This window comes from Cervus canadensis, chromosome 23 (genome assembly GCF_019320065.1).
Source record: "Cervus canadensis isolate Bull #8, Minnesota chromosome 23, ASM1932006v1, whole genome shotgun sequence".
Classification (NCBI taxonomy): Eukaryota; Metazoa; Chordata; class Mammalia; order Artiodactyla; family Cervidae; genus Cervus; species Cervus canadensis.
Genome location: NC_057408.1, coordinates 53,228,482 through 53,243,088, shown reverse-complemented (window position 1 = coordinate 53,243,088; position 14,607 = coordinate 53,228,482). Strand labels below are relative to the sequence as shown.

The 14,607-nt window shown below is 39.5% G+C and overlaps 1 pseudogene; it reads right to left on the bottom strand.

Moving 5' to 3' along the window:
- Positions 1–2,118: 2,118 nt before the first annotated feature.
- On the bottom strand, positions 2,119–2,646 carry LOC122425820 (annotated as a pseudogene).
- Positions 2,647–14,607: the final 11,961 nt, after the last annotated feature.

Sequence of the window (14,607 nt, the reverse complement as noted above, 5' to 3'; positions counted from 1 at the left end):
TGTGGGGCCTAGAACCTTCTCAACAGTGAGAGAACTTCTTTGGTATTTCTGTTCTCCTGCTTGTGGGTTGCCCACCCAGCAGGTACAGGATTTGATTTTATTGTGATTATGCCCCTCCTACCTACTGTTTGGTTTCGGCTTCTCCTTTGTCCTTGGATGGGGGTGTCTTTTTTTTTGGTGGGTTCTAGTGTCTTCCTGTTAATGGCTGTTCAACTGCTAGTTGTGATTTTGGTGCTCTGGTGGGAGAAAATGAGTACATGTCCATTATCTTGAACCAATCTGCAATAAGGATTAACTGTAGAGCACAAGGAACTAAGTTTAATATAATAACCTATCAAGGAAAATAATCTGAAAATGTATCTATAATGGAATCACCTTGCCGTAGATCTGAAAGTGATACAATACTGTAATTCAACTATACGTCAGTGAAAAAAAAACAAAACAAAAACTCCCCTGCACGCTTCCATAGTGTCCAGTAGAAGGTAGTATCTGGTTGGCTAGAAGGTTTGTAACATCTTATGGAAGGGAAAACTTGGGGAAAATTAACCTTCTGGCCAAACCAATATAACTGCAGTTGAAAACCACTCCTCTGTGAGAAGGATGCTTCACTGTCTCCTGTTTCTAGGAAGATCTCCATGGTCTTGGGGCTTCCCAGGTTGCACAGTGGTAAAAGAATCTGCCTGCCAGTGCAGGAGATGCAAGAGATGCGGGTTTGATCCCTGGGTCAGGAAGGTCCCCTGGAAGAGGGCATGGCAACCCACTCCAGTATTCTTGCCTGGAGAATCCCATGGACAGAGGAGCCTGGTGGACTATAGTCCACGGGGTCGCAGAGGCGGACACGACTGAAATGACTGAATGTGTGCATGTATACAGTTATTTTTAGTCCCTGTAGTTTCTTTGTATTTTGCTACCGGAGGAGATGTTGGTCCAGGTGCAAGCGCTGCAGCAAAGGGTCCCAGGTCCCAGTCTGTCTAGATCCACCCACTGGAGAAGCAGCTTATAAACTCTGCCAGTAGGAGAAGATGAAAAAACTGCCTGTTGCAGAAGCCACACAAAATCAGTTCTGACATTTCCTAAGAGAACCACACCCAGGCTGGTGAATGAGAGTGAGGTGAGGAAAATGGAGACTTGTCCAGTCAGGGGGTTCTGACTCCTCTGACGTTGGGAAGTGATGTCGCCTTACTCCTGAGGGCATGGTGAGGATTCTGACTCAGGCTCAGAGAAACCAGTAAGTTGCGAGGTTATTATTTGGGTTCTGGGCTTCCCAGATGGCGCTGGTGGTAAAGAACCCGCCTGCCAGTGCAAGAGACATGAGAGATGCGGGTTCAATCCCTGGGTTGGGAAGATCCCCTGGAGAAGGAAATGGCAACCCACTCCAGTATTCTTGCCTGGAGAATTCCAAGGCCAATGTCTGACCTAATTCTTTTAACTTACCCAGCACTTGGATCCACCAAGGAGGCTGAAGGTAGGTTAGGTGGAGGCTACTGAGTTTGTCAGGAGAGGAGGAAATGATAAACACAACTGGCCAGGTCAGCCACATGAGGCAAAACCCTATGTAGTGCTTCAGAATTAATTAAAGGAGCAGAAAAGTTATTAGCCTGAAGTAACCAAGGAACGCCATGCTTAGAATGCAGGGCCTGAAGTGTGTAAAGGACGATCAAAGGAAACCAGAAAAGGAAGTAGCAGTGAGGCTGAACTCTTAGGTTAAAGGCCAATAGAAACCTAAATTTTTTGGTGCAACTCTGTATAGACTGTGTGTAAAGGAGGAAATAAACTGACCAGCTTAGAAAAAAAGATTTTTTTTGGTCAAAATTAACCAGTTTTACTTCATCAGAATGGGGTAAGAAAATTGGCACACACAGAAAGGATACTGACATCCGGTCTAATTAAGATGCCTCTGGCAAAGTGGTAGGAAGATGAAAGTAACAAAGACAAACATAGAAGCTTTTTTTTTTTTCTTTTTGCTGCAAAAAGCTATATTGTTTCCATTTGGTACAAGGCTTGAGAGAGGGCTCCAGGATGTTAAAAAAAGCCACGGAATGGCTGCGGAGAGGGGCTTCAGGTAGAAGCCCCGACGTTAGGGGGCGCTCCTCAAAGGCCGCTGGGCTTCAGAGGCTCCTAGTTGTGTTGGAGGGTGAACCTTTGGAAGAGATTCTAGCCCAGTCTGGCTTGGGGACCAGCCAGCCTGAGGAGGTTGGTCCAGGTGGTCGCCCATCTTCTTGATAAGTTTCACCTGCTCATCCAGGATGTGTCTCTCTAGGAAGTCAGAGGTTGAGTCTGCACGGGGAGAATCCAGGTCTTGCAGATCCAAAAGGGCTTGGTCTAGGCTCTTCTCCATGAGAAGGGTGGTCTCCATCGCGTCCTGGGTTATTACCCCAGTCATCTTGAGACAGCTTCTGCATGTCCTGGTAGAGGGCATGGCCACCATATTGGTTTTGCATTTTCAAGAGATGCTTGGTGCCCTGGTGCTTCTTCTTGGCCAGTTCCTAGAAATAATGGCTCATGCCTCCAGAGCCACATTGTTGTGGTTGAAATAGAAGTCCAGAGAGACGTAGGTGTAGGAGGCTTGCAGATGCAGGTCCACGAGGTAGTGGTTGACCACGGCCTCCACTGGGTAGAATAATTCTGATGAATCTGGGAGCTCATGGTTGATCGGTAATGAGATAAGCTCAAAAAATGGCATTGGCTGGTCTAAGTGTTCCAGGAGAGCTGAGTAGCTGATTCCCAAGGTTGCAACCAAATTAAGGGTTGAAGGGTGATGGGAGGCTGGAGCAAGGGGCATCCCTGGGTCTGTTTGCCCAAGCAGTGTTGAAGTAAGAGACAGTTAAGAGGGACTGCCAAATGCATACCATAGAAGCTTTATAAAATTTAATTTTTTTTAATTTTTATTTATTTTTTTTATTTCTATTTTTTTTTTCCAGTGGGTTTTGTCATACATTGATATGAATCAGCCATGGATTTACATGTATTCCCAATCCCGATCCCCCCTCCCACCTCCCTCTCCACCCGATTCCTCTGGGTCTTCCCAGTGCACCAGGCCCGAGCACTTGTCTCATGCATCCCACCTGGGCTGGTGATCTGTTTCACCATAGATAGTATACATGCTGTTCTTTTGAAATATCCCTCCCTCACATTCTCCCACAGAGTTCAAAAGTCTGTTCTGTATTTCTGTGTCTCTTTTTCTGTTTTGCATATAGGGTTATCGTTACCATCTTTCTAAATTCCATATATATGTGTTAGTATACTGTATTGGTCTTTATCTTTCTGGCTTACTTCACTCTGTATAATGGGCTCCAGTTTCATCCATCTCATTAGAACTGATTCAAATGAATTCTTTTTTAATGGCTGAGTAATATTCCATGGTGTATATGTACCACAGCTTCCTTATCCATTCATTTGCTGATGGGCATCTAGGTTGCTTCCATGTCCTGGCTATTATAAACAGTGCTGCGATGAACATTGGGGTGCACGTGTCTCTTTCAGATCTTTCAGATCTGGTTTCCTCAGTGTGTATGCCCAGAAGTGGGATTGCTGGGTCATATGGCAGTTCTATTTCCAGTTTTTAAGAAATCTCCACACTGTTTTCCATAGCGGCTGTACTAGTTTGCATTCCCACCAACAGTGTAAGAGGGTTCCCTTTTCTCCACACCCTCTCCAGCATTTATTGCTTGTAGACTTTTGGATAGCAGCCATCCTGACTGGCATGTAATGGTACCTCATTTTGGTTTTGATTTGCATTTCTCTGATAATGAGTGATGTTGAGCATCTTTTCATGTGTTTGTTAGCCATCTGTATGTCTTCTTTGGAGAAATGTCTGTTTAGTTCTTTGGCGCATTTTTTGATTGGGTCATTTATTTTTCTGGAATTGAGCTTCAGGAGTTGCTTGTATATTTTTGAGATTAATCCTTTGTCTGTTTCTTCATTTGCTATTATTTTCTCCCAATCTGAGGGCTGTCTTTTCACCTTGCTTATAGTTTCCTTTGTTGTGCAAAAGCTTTTAAGTTTCATTAGGTCCCATTTGCTTATTTTTGCTTTTATTTCCAATATTCTGGGAGGTGGGTCATAGAGGATCCTGCTGTGATTTATGTCGGAGAGTGTTTTGCCTATGTTCTCCTCTAGGAGTTTTATAGTTTCTGGTCTTACATTTAGATCTTTAATCCATTTTGAGTTTATTTTTGTGTATGGTGTTAGAAAGTGTTCTAGTTTCATTCTTTTACAAGTGGTTGACCAGTTTTCCCAGCACCACTTATTAGAGAGGTTGTCTTTTTCCATTGTATATCCTTGCCTCCTTTGTCGAAGATAAGGTGTCCATAAGTTCGTGGATTTATCTCTGGGCTTTCTATTCTGTTCCATTGATCTATATTTCTGTCTTTGTGCCAGTACCATACTGTCTTGATGACTGTGGCTTTGTAGTATAGTCTGAAGTCAGGCAGGATGATTCCTCCAGTTCCATTCTTCTTTCTCAAGATTACTTTGGCTATTCGAGGTTTTTTGTATTTCCATACAAATTGTGAAATTATTTGTTCTAGTTCTGTGAAAAATACCGTTGGTAGCTTGATAGGGATTGCATTGAATCTATAGATTGCTTTGGGTAGAATAGCCATTTTGACAATATTGATTCTTCCATTCCATGAACACGGTATGTTTCTCCATCTGTTTGTGTCCTCTTTGATTTCTTTCATCAGTGTTTTATAGTTTTCTATGTATAGGTCTTTTGTTTCTTTAGGTAGATATACTCCTAAGTATTTTATTCTTTTTGTTGCAATGGTGAATGGTATTGTTTCCTTAATTTCTCTTTCTGTTTTTTCATTGTTAGTGTATAGGAATGCAAGGGATTTCTGTGTGTTAATTTTATATCCTGCAACTTTACTATATTCATTGATTAGCTCTAGTAATTTTCTGGTAGAGTCTTTAGGGTTTTCTATGTAGAGGATCATGTCATCTGCAAACAGTGAGAGTTTCACTTCTTCTTTTCCTATCTGGATTCCCTTTACTTCTTTTTCTGCTCTGATTGCTGTGGCCAGAACTTCCAACACTATGTTGAATAGTAGTGGTGAGAGTGGGCACCCTTGTCTTGTTCCTGATTTCAGGGGAAATGCCTTCAATTTTTCACCATTGAGGGTGATGCTTGCTGTGGGGTTGTCATATATAGCTTTTATTATGTTGAGGTATGTTCCTTCTATTCCTGCTTTGGAGAGTTTTAATCATAAATGAGTGTTGAATTTTGTCAAAGGCTTTCTCTGCATCTATTGAGATAATCATATGGTTTTTATCTTTCAATTTGTTAATGTGGTGTATTACATTGATTGATTTGCGGATATTAAAGAATCCTTGCATTCCTGGGATAAAGCCCACTTGGTCATGGTGTATGATTTTTTTAATATGTTGTTGGATTCTGTTTGCTAGAATTTTGTTAAGGATTTTTGCATCTATGTTCATCAGTGATATTGGCCTGTAGTTTTCTTTTTTTGTGGCATCTTTGTCTGGTTTTGGAATTAGGGTGATGGTGGCCTCATAGAATGAGTTTGGAAGCTTACCTTCATCTGCAATTTTCTGGAAGAGTTTGAGTAAGATAGGTGTTAGCTCTTCTCTAAATTTTTGGTAGAATTCAGCTGTGAAGCCATCTGGTCCTGGGCTTTTGTTTGCTGGAAGATTTTTGATTACAGTTTCGATTTCCTTGCTTGTGATGGGTCTGTTAAGATCTTCTATTTCTTCCTGGTTCAGTTTTGGAAAGTTATACTTTTCTAAGAATTTGTCCATTTCATCCAAGTTGTCCATTTTATTGGCATAGAGCTGCTGGTAGTAGTCTCTTATGATCCTTTGTATTTCAGTGTTGTCTGTTGTGATCTCTCCATTTTCATTTCTAATTTTGTTAATTTGGTTTTTCTCTCTTTGTTTCTTAATGAGTCTTGCTAATGGTTTGTCAATTTTGTTTATTTTTTCAAAAAACCAGCTTTTAGCTTTGTTGATTTTTGCTATGGTCTCTTTAGTTTCTTTTGCATTTATTTCTGCCCTGATTTTTAAGATTTCTTTCCTTCTGCTAACTCTGGGGTTCTTCATTTCTTCCTTCTCTAATTGCTTTAGGTGTAGAGTTAGGTTATTTATTTGGTTTTTTTCTTGTTTCTTGATGTAAGCCTGTAATGCTATGAACCTTCCCCTTAGCACTGCTTTTACAGTGTCCCATAGGTTTTGGGTTGTTGTGTTTTCATTTTCATTCATTTCTATACATATTTTGATTTCTTTTTTGATTTCTTCTATGATTTGTTGGTTATTCAGAAGCGTGTTATTTAGCCTCCATATGTTTGAATTTTTAACAATTTTTTTCCTGTAATTGAGATCTAATCTTACTGCACTGTGGTCAGAAAAGATGACTGGAATGATTTCAATTTTTTTTGAATTTTCCAAGACCAGATTTATGGCCCAGGATGTGATCTATTCTGGAGAATGTTCCGTGTGCACTTGAGAAAAAGGTGAAGTTGATTGTTTTGGGGTGAAATGTCCTATAGATATCAATTAGGTCTAGCTGGTCCATTGTGTCATTTAAAGTTTGTGTTTCCTTGTTAATTTTCTGTTTAGTTGATCTATCCATAGTTGTGAGTGGGGTATTAAAGTCTCCCACTATTATTGTGTTACTATTAATTTCCTCTTTCATACTCGTTAGCGTTTGCCGTACATATTGCGGTGCTCCTATGTTGGGTGCATATATATTTATAATTGTTATATCTTCTTCTTTGATTGATCCTTTGATCATTATGTAGTGTCCTTCTTTGTCTCTTTTCACATCCTTTATTTGAAAGTCTATTTTATCTGATATGAGTATTGCGACTCCTGCTTTCTTTTGGTCTCCGTTTGCATGAAATATTTTTTTTCCAGCCCTTCACTTTTAGTCTGTATGTGTCTCTTGTTTTGAGGTGGGTCTCTTGTAGACAGCATATATAGGGGTCTTGTTTTTGTATCCATTCAGCCAATCTTTGTCTTTTGGTTGGGGCATTCAACCCATTTACATTTAGGGTAATTATTGATAGGTGTGGTCCCGTTGCCATTTACTTTGTTGTTTTGGGTTCACGTTTATACAACCTTTCTGTATTTCCTGTCTAGAGAAGATCCTTTAGCATTTGTTGAAGAGCTGGTTTGGTGGTGCTGAATTCTCTCAGCTTTTGCTTATCTGTAAAGCTTTTGAATTCTCCTTCATATCTGAATGAGATCCTTGCTGGGTACAGTAATCTAGGTTGTAGGTTATTCTCTTTCATTACTTTCAGTACGTCCTGCCATTCCCTTCTGGCCTGGAGGGTTTCTATTGATAGATCAGCTGTTATCCTTATGGGAATCCCTTTGTGTGTTATTTGTTGTTTTTCCCTTGCTGCTTTTAATATTTGTTCTTTGTGTTTGATCTTTGTTAATTTGATTAATATGTGTCTTGGGGTGTTTCGCCTTGGGTTTATCCTGTTTGGGACTCTCTGGGTTTCTTGGACTTGGGTGGCTATTTCCTTCCCCATTTTAGGGAAGTTTTCAGCTATTATCTCCTCGAGTATTTTCTCATGGCCTTTCTTTTTGTCTTCTTCTTCTGGGACTCCTATGATTCGAATGTTGGGGCGTTTCACAGTGTCCCAGAGGTCCCTGAGGTTGTCCTCATTTCTTTTGATCCTTTTCCTTTTTTCCTCTCTGCTTCATTTATTTCCACCATTTTATCTTCTACCTCACTTATCCTATCTTCTGCCTCCGTTATTCTACTCTTGGTTCCCTCCAAAGTGTTTTTGATCTCATTCATTGCATTATTCATTTTTAATTGACTCTTTTTTATTTCTTCTAGGTCTTTATTAAACAATTCTTGTATCTTTTCAATCTTTGTCTCCAGGCTATTTATCTGTAACTCCATTTTGTTTTCAAGATTTTGGATCATTTTTATTATCATTATTCTAAATTCTTTTTCAGGTAGATTCCCTATCTCCTCCTCTTTTGTTTGACTTGGTGGGCATTTTTCATGTTCCTTTACCTGTTGGGTATTTCTTTGCCTTTTCATCTTGTTTAGATTGCTGTATCTGGAGTGGGCTTTCTGTATTCTGGAGGTCTGTGGTTCCTTTTTATTGTGGAGGATTAACCCAGTGGGTGGGGTTAGACGATTGGCTTGTCAAGATTTCCTGGTTAGGGGAGCTTGCGTCAGTGTTCTGGTGCGTGGAACTTGATTTCTTTTCTTTGGAGAGCAATGGAGTGCCCAGTAATGAGTTTTGAGATGGGTCTGTGTGTTAGGTGTGTCCTTGGGCAGCCTGTATGTTGATGTTCAGGGCTATGTTCCTGCGTTGCTGGAGAATTTGCGTGGTATGTCTTGCTTTAAAACTTATTGGCTCTTGGGTGGTGGTTGGTTTCAGTGTAGGTATGGAGGCTTTTGGACGGTCACTTATTACTTAAAGTTCCATGTAGTCAGGAGTTTTCTGGTGTTCTCAGGTTTTGGGCTTAAGTCTCCTGCCTCTGGATTTCAGTTTTATTCTTCCTGTAGTCTCAGGACTTCTCCAACTATACAGCCCTGATAAGAAAACTTCTAGGTTAATGGCTAAAAGATTCTCCCCCGTTAGGGACACCCAGAGAGGTTCACAGAGTTACATGAAGAAGAGGAGAGGGAGGAGGGAGATAGGGATGAGCAGGAGGAGAAAAAGGGGGACTCAAGAGGAGAGAGACAGATCTACGCAGCTGTCTGTTCCCAGAGTGTTCTCCGTAGCCCAGTCACCTACAAAGATTCACAGAATTGGATTGGGAAGAGAAGGGGAAAGGAGGAAATAGAGGTATTCTGAGGTAGAAAACAGAGAGTCAAGATTCGGAGAGAATAATCTTCGGTTTAAAAATAGGGCTTCTCTTCTTTTTTTTTTGTAAGGTTATAGTGTATTGAAAATGAAAATTAAGGAGTAGTAGAGGAGTACTAGAGGACTTTAAAAGAAATAAGAGAAAAAGAAAAATAGAAAATAGAAGAGAAAAAGGAAAGAAAAAAAAGAAAAAAAAAGGAAGAAAAAGAAAAAAAAGAAAAGAAGAAAAAAAAAAATTTTTTTTTTCCCCCTAATTAAAAAATTGTAAAAGTCTGTGGAAATGAAAGTTAAGGAGTAATGGGGGAGTAATAGGGGATTTTAAAGGAAAATAAAAGAGAAGAAAGAAAAAAGAAAAAAAAGAAAAAAAGAAAAAAAAATTAAAAAAAAAAAGAAGAGAGAAAAAAGTAAAATTATATCTAGGAGTTTCTCTGGAGCTGTTGCGGTCAGTGTGGGTTCGGCTCAGTTTCAGATAGTTCCTCGTTCCAGCTTACGCTTCTCGATATCTACAGGCCCCTCCGGTGTAGTCAGTGTTTCCTAGAGGGATTTTAATCTGTTGCACCAGTCCCTTCTGAAGCGGTTCCCTTTGTTTATTTGGCTTCTGTTTGCCGGTCTCTTCAGAGCCTCATTTCCGCCCTGACACAGGCGGGCGGAGGTGGACTCTTATTCAGGTAGCTAGTTCCGTCGCTCTGCGGGGCAGGGAGGGGCTTGTGCTGTGGGAAAATTTAATTTTTTCTATTGAAGTATAGTTGATTTACAATGTTGTGTTAGTTTCAGGTATGCAGTGAAGTGATCCAGTTTTATATGCATATGTTTTTCAGATTCTTTTCTATTTATATCATTACATGATACTGAGTATAGTTCCCGGTTCTATACAATAATAGGTCCTTGTTGTTCATTTAGTTTATGTATATAGTAGTGTGCACATGTCAATACCCAAACTGCTAATTTATCCACCCCACCCTATTTTCTCCTTTGGTAAACATACCTCATTTTTGTACATCTGTGAGTCTGCTTCTGTTTTGTCCATATGTTCATTTGTGTCATATTTTAGATTTCACATGTAACTTATACCATATTTGTCTTTCCCTGCATTGACTCGCTTTACGAGAGGTTGCAAGTGACAAATAGTGAACAGAAGGAATATCAAAGGGAACAATTCAGTATCTGTGTTCTTATCCATAAATAACATGGATTCCTTCCATGTTATGAAAAATAATTGTGAGAAAATTAATTTTTTAACATTAAATTTTTCTTTATTGATATATGGTTGTTAGTTTCAGGCATACAGCAAAGTGATTCAATTATACACGTATACATTCTTTTTCAGATTCTTTTCCATTGTTCCTTGTTACAAGATACTGAGTATAGTTCCCTGTGTTACACAGTAGGTCCTTGTTGTTTGTCTGTTTTATATATAGTAGTGTGTATCTGTTAATCCCAAACTCCTAATTTATCCCTCTCACCCTTTCCTCCTTTGGTAACCATAGGAAAACATTTTAAAAATGTGTATTCAGTGTACAGTTTTTTAATATGGAAAATTTATTTGGGATTTAAAATAATTTTCTCAACTATTTTAGGTAGATGTGGCTTACATAAGGTTTTTTTTTTTAATTTTTTTATTTTTTACTTTTATTTTTTTCTCCTTTATTTATTTATTTATTTTTTCAGTGGGTTTTGTCATACATTGATATGAATCAGCCATAGATTTACACGTATTCCCCATCCCGATCCCCCCTCCCACCTCCCTCTCCACCCGATTCCTCTGGGTCTTCCCAGTGCACCAGGCCTGAGCACTTGTCTCATGCATCCCACCTTTTCACCATAGATAATATTTAAAAAATAATTTTAATTAATTAATTTATTTTATTTTGACTGTGCTGGGTCTTTGCTGTGTGGGATCTTCACTAGTTTCGGCGACTGGGGGCTATTCTTCACTGCTGTGTGCTGGCTTCTCATTGAGGCAGCTTATCTTATTGTGGAGCATGGGCTCAGTAGTTGTGGCCTATGGGCTTAGTTGCTCCACAGCATGTGGGATCTTCCTGGACCAGTGGTCAAACCCATGTCTCCTGCATTGGCAGGCAGATTCTTTACCACCTAGCCACCAGGGAAGCCCAGATCAGGGTTTTTTTTTTTTTTCAGCAGGGTTGTGCCTCAGAGACATCTGGGGAGATTTTTAAAATACAGAGTCTTGGCTTCAACCCTAGACCGAATCAGAAACTTGAAGAAGGCCTAGAAATCTGTGTTTTTAATGCCTCTAAAAACTTGCCAGGTTGTTCTAACATGGCCTTGGCTTTGGAAAGCATAATCTTGGATGGTGTTCCTACTGGAGCCTAGCATAGGGTTATTTCACACGGACAACTATTGGCTTCTGCAACTCTTTTCCTCTTGAGTACACTTTCAAATGAATAAAAATTTAGAAGCCAGGGTAATTTCTCTGGAAAAATAAAAACTTATCTTGGTATTCTTCTGCCTGAGATTTTCTGGTGACCTCTCGTGGTTCTTAGAAAAAAATTCCAGGTTGCCAGTGTTCTGATCTGGGACTAGTTCTCCAACATCTTTACTGCTCTCTTGCTCCTCATTTAGTTGGCCTGTTTCCTGTTCCTTGGCCACTCCAGTTATGTTCTTCCTGCTCTTTCTCCTCTTTCTGCCCAGATCCAGTTCCCTTAGACTTTTGCATGATTGGATCCTTGTTTGATTCTCAGCTCAAATGTCAGTTTCTCAGAAAGAACTTCTGCAACAAGTTCCTACTCAGTCATTCACTAGCATATCATTTCATTTGATACTTCTGCATTGCACCTTGTTTTTGTTCAGTTGCTAAGTCATGTCCAATTCTTTGTGACCCCATGGATTGCAGTATGCCAGGCTTTCCTGTCCTTCACTATCTCCCTGAGTTTTCTGAAACTCATGTCCATTGAGTAGGGGATACCACCCAACCATCTCATCCTCTGTTGCCCCCTTCTCCTCCTGCCCTCAATCTTTCCCAGCATCAGGGCCTTTTCCAATGAGTCAGGTCTATGCATTAGGTAGCCAAAATATTGGAGCTTCAGCATCAGTCCTTCCAATGAATATTCAGGGTTGATTTTCTCTAGAGATTGACTGGTTTGATATCCTTGCCGTCCAAGGGACTTTCAAGAGTCTTCTCCAGCACCACAATTTGAAAGCATCAATTCTTCAGCGCTCAGCCTTCTTTATGGTCCAACTCTCACATCTGGACCTGAATACTGGAAAAACCAGAGCTTTGACTATACAGACCTTTGTGGAAAAAGTGATGTCTCTGCTTTTTAATACACTGTCTAGGTTTGTAATAGCTTTTCTTCCAAGGAGCAAGCATCTTTTAATTTCATTGCACTTACTGCTATCCAAAATTATTTTATTTATTTGTACATTATATAGCTCCCCCACAGAGGATGAGATGGTTGGATGGCATCACCGACTTGATGGACATGAGTTTGTGTAAGCTCCAGGAGTTGGTGATGGACAGGGAAGCCTGGTGTGCTGCATTCCATGGGATCGCAAGGAGTCAGACATGACTGAGTGACTGAACTGAACTGATATAGCTCTCCTCTTAGAATATTAAATATTACATTGCTTCTGAGTCTAAGGCTCCAATAACAGCACATGGTGTCTGTTGAGTATGTATTTAAAAGTTAGATGGAAGAGTGCAGGTCTTAAAATATCCCATGAACAAGAACAGCAAGTTTTAACCTTGAAAGAATAGCCACTTAACAGACTTGCCTCCCAGAAGTCTAGCATCCAGAGGTTCTCTTTGGAAATATCCATCCTGTACTTTGTTATTAGAGACATTAATGTTTTACTGGGTTGGAGAAGGCATAATTAAATAAAGTGAATCTAATAGTGTCTTGCCTTTTTAGGGAATAATGGCAGAGTTAAAACTTGGAGGTTGGTTTCCTCTTAAAAATTCTCATGCTGGAGAATGAGCTCTTGAATACAATTTGAATTCATTATGAGCAGAATAGAACAAGAAGAGCTAGATAATATAGGAGACTGTGTGTACAGTTCTCTGCTGTGTGTGCATGTCAGAAAACAATGAAATGAAAAAGTATAACAGGAGACTTTCAAGCTTCTGTAATATGGTCACAGATTTGGAGTTAGGAAAGTAATGTTACCAAGTAAGTTACACCTTCCACCAATCTCATGTACCAGCTCCCAGTGCTCAGAAAGCCCTGAGAGAATACTCTTACCCAAAAATTACAAGGCTGTTAATGATGATGATAAAGAAATGACATTTTTCAAGTTTCAAGGCTTAAAAAAAACTCTCCAGGCTAATAACTCTTCAAGCAACAGAGAAATAAGACACTGGAACATGTATTCCAAGACAAATTCAGCAGGTAAACCTCAAGTATACTTAAAGAACAACTTAAAGCTTTCCAAACTAATGATACTGAATTTAAAATCATATCTTTAAGTTTTTATAATAAGACCTTGTAAGTTCTTATAACAAAAGATTTATTTAGTTGAAACTAAATAGTAGTATATCAAATACGAACAGAATTTTAGTTTATGTCACTCATTATATTGAGTTAAACATTTTGAAATGAAAGGATTAATTTGCTGAATTATCCCTTCAAGTTTTTGCCTGTTTTCTCATTAACCATTTGATGTCTTGATTTTTAAGGTCAACATCTGACATAAAGATAAGCAGGTGGTATTGTGTGAGTGTGTGGGAAGTCACTTCAGTCATGCCTGACTTTTTGTGACCCTGTGGACTGTAGCCCACCAGTCTCCAATGTTCCTGGGATTCTCCAGGCAAGAATAGTAGTGTGTGTTGCTACGCCCTCCTCAGGGGATCTTCCCGACCCAGGGACCAAACCCATGTCTCTTATGTCTCCTGCATTGGCAGGTGGGTTTTTTTTTTACCACTAGCACCACCCGGGGAGTCCAAATAGGTGGTACGGTAGAGCTATTCTGAAGGAAGGACTGATGCTGAAGCTGAAGTGAAGTTGCTCAGTCATGTCCGACTCTGTGATTCCATGGACTGTAACCTACCAGGCTCCTCCATTCATGGAATTTTCCAGGCAAGAGTACTGAAATGGATTGTCATTTCCTTCTCTTGTATAGGCTGTTATATCATTCATTATCTAGTGGTCAAAAAACGAGAGTATTTCACTTTTAATTTTTAAAGTCAGTTTCTTTATTCTGCTATTGTTAGTGACTGTGTGTATGTGTGTGTCTTTGTGTGTGTAGATGGAAACCAGTTTTGGGTTAAAATGGGCAAGTTAACATACAGTCCTCATTACTTATTCTTTTACACTCTAGAACCTGCATCTCACTACTACCTTGAAATTAACATCCAAACAATGGAATAGGCTTGCTACTCTCAGCGTGTCCTCCCCTTCTCCTATTCCACATGCTCATTTTGAATAAAAAATTTCATGTCTTTGGGTTACCTAACTATAGAAATGCTCTTCTACATATAATCTTATGCAGCATATACAAGAAGTCAGTGGCATTATTAGGCAGTATTAGAGAAAGACTTCAGTGGCAAAGCCTCCTAACATTCCATAACTAACACAGGGTGCTATCATCTGCCTTGTAGAATGATTCCTTTAGTTCTCATTAAACAGTTGTCAAAAGAGAAACGCATAGCTTAGACATTATGGGACTGGGGGTTCTGGCTTAAAAAACCTGAACCAAGAGTCAAATTCCTTAAAAAATTTTCTATTTCTTTACAAAAATTAATGTGACTTGTGAATCATAGCCCATAATAATTTCATGTTTTTTAAAAAATAATAAAATTGTTTTTAAATGACCTTGAAACATAGTTGACTTTCTAAACATATGTACCATATTT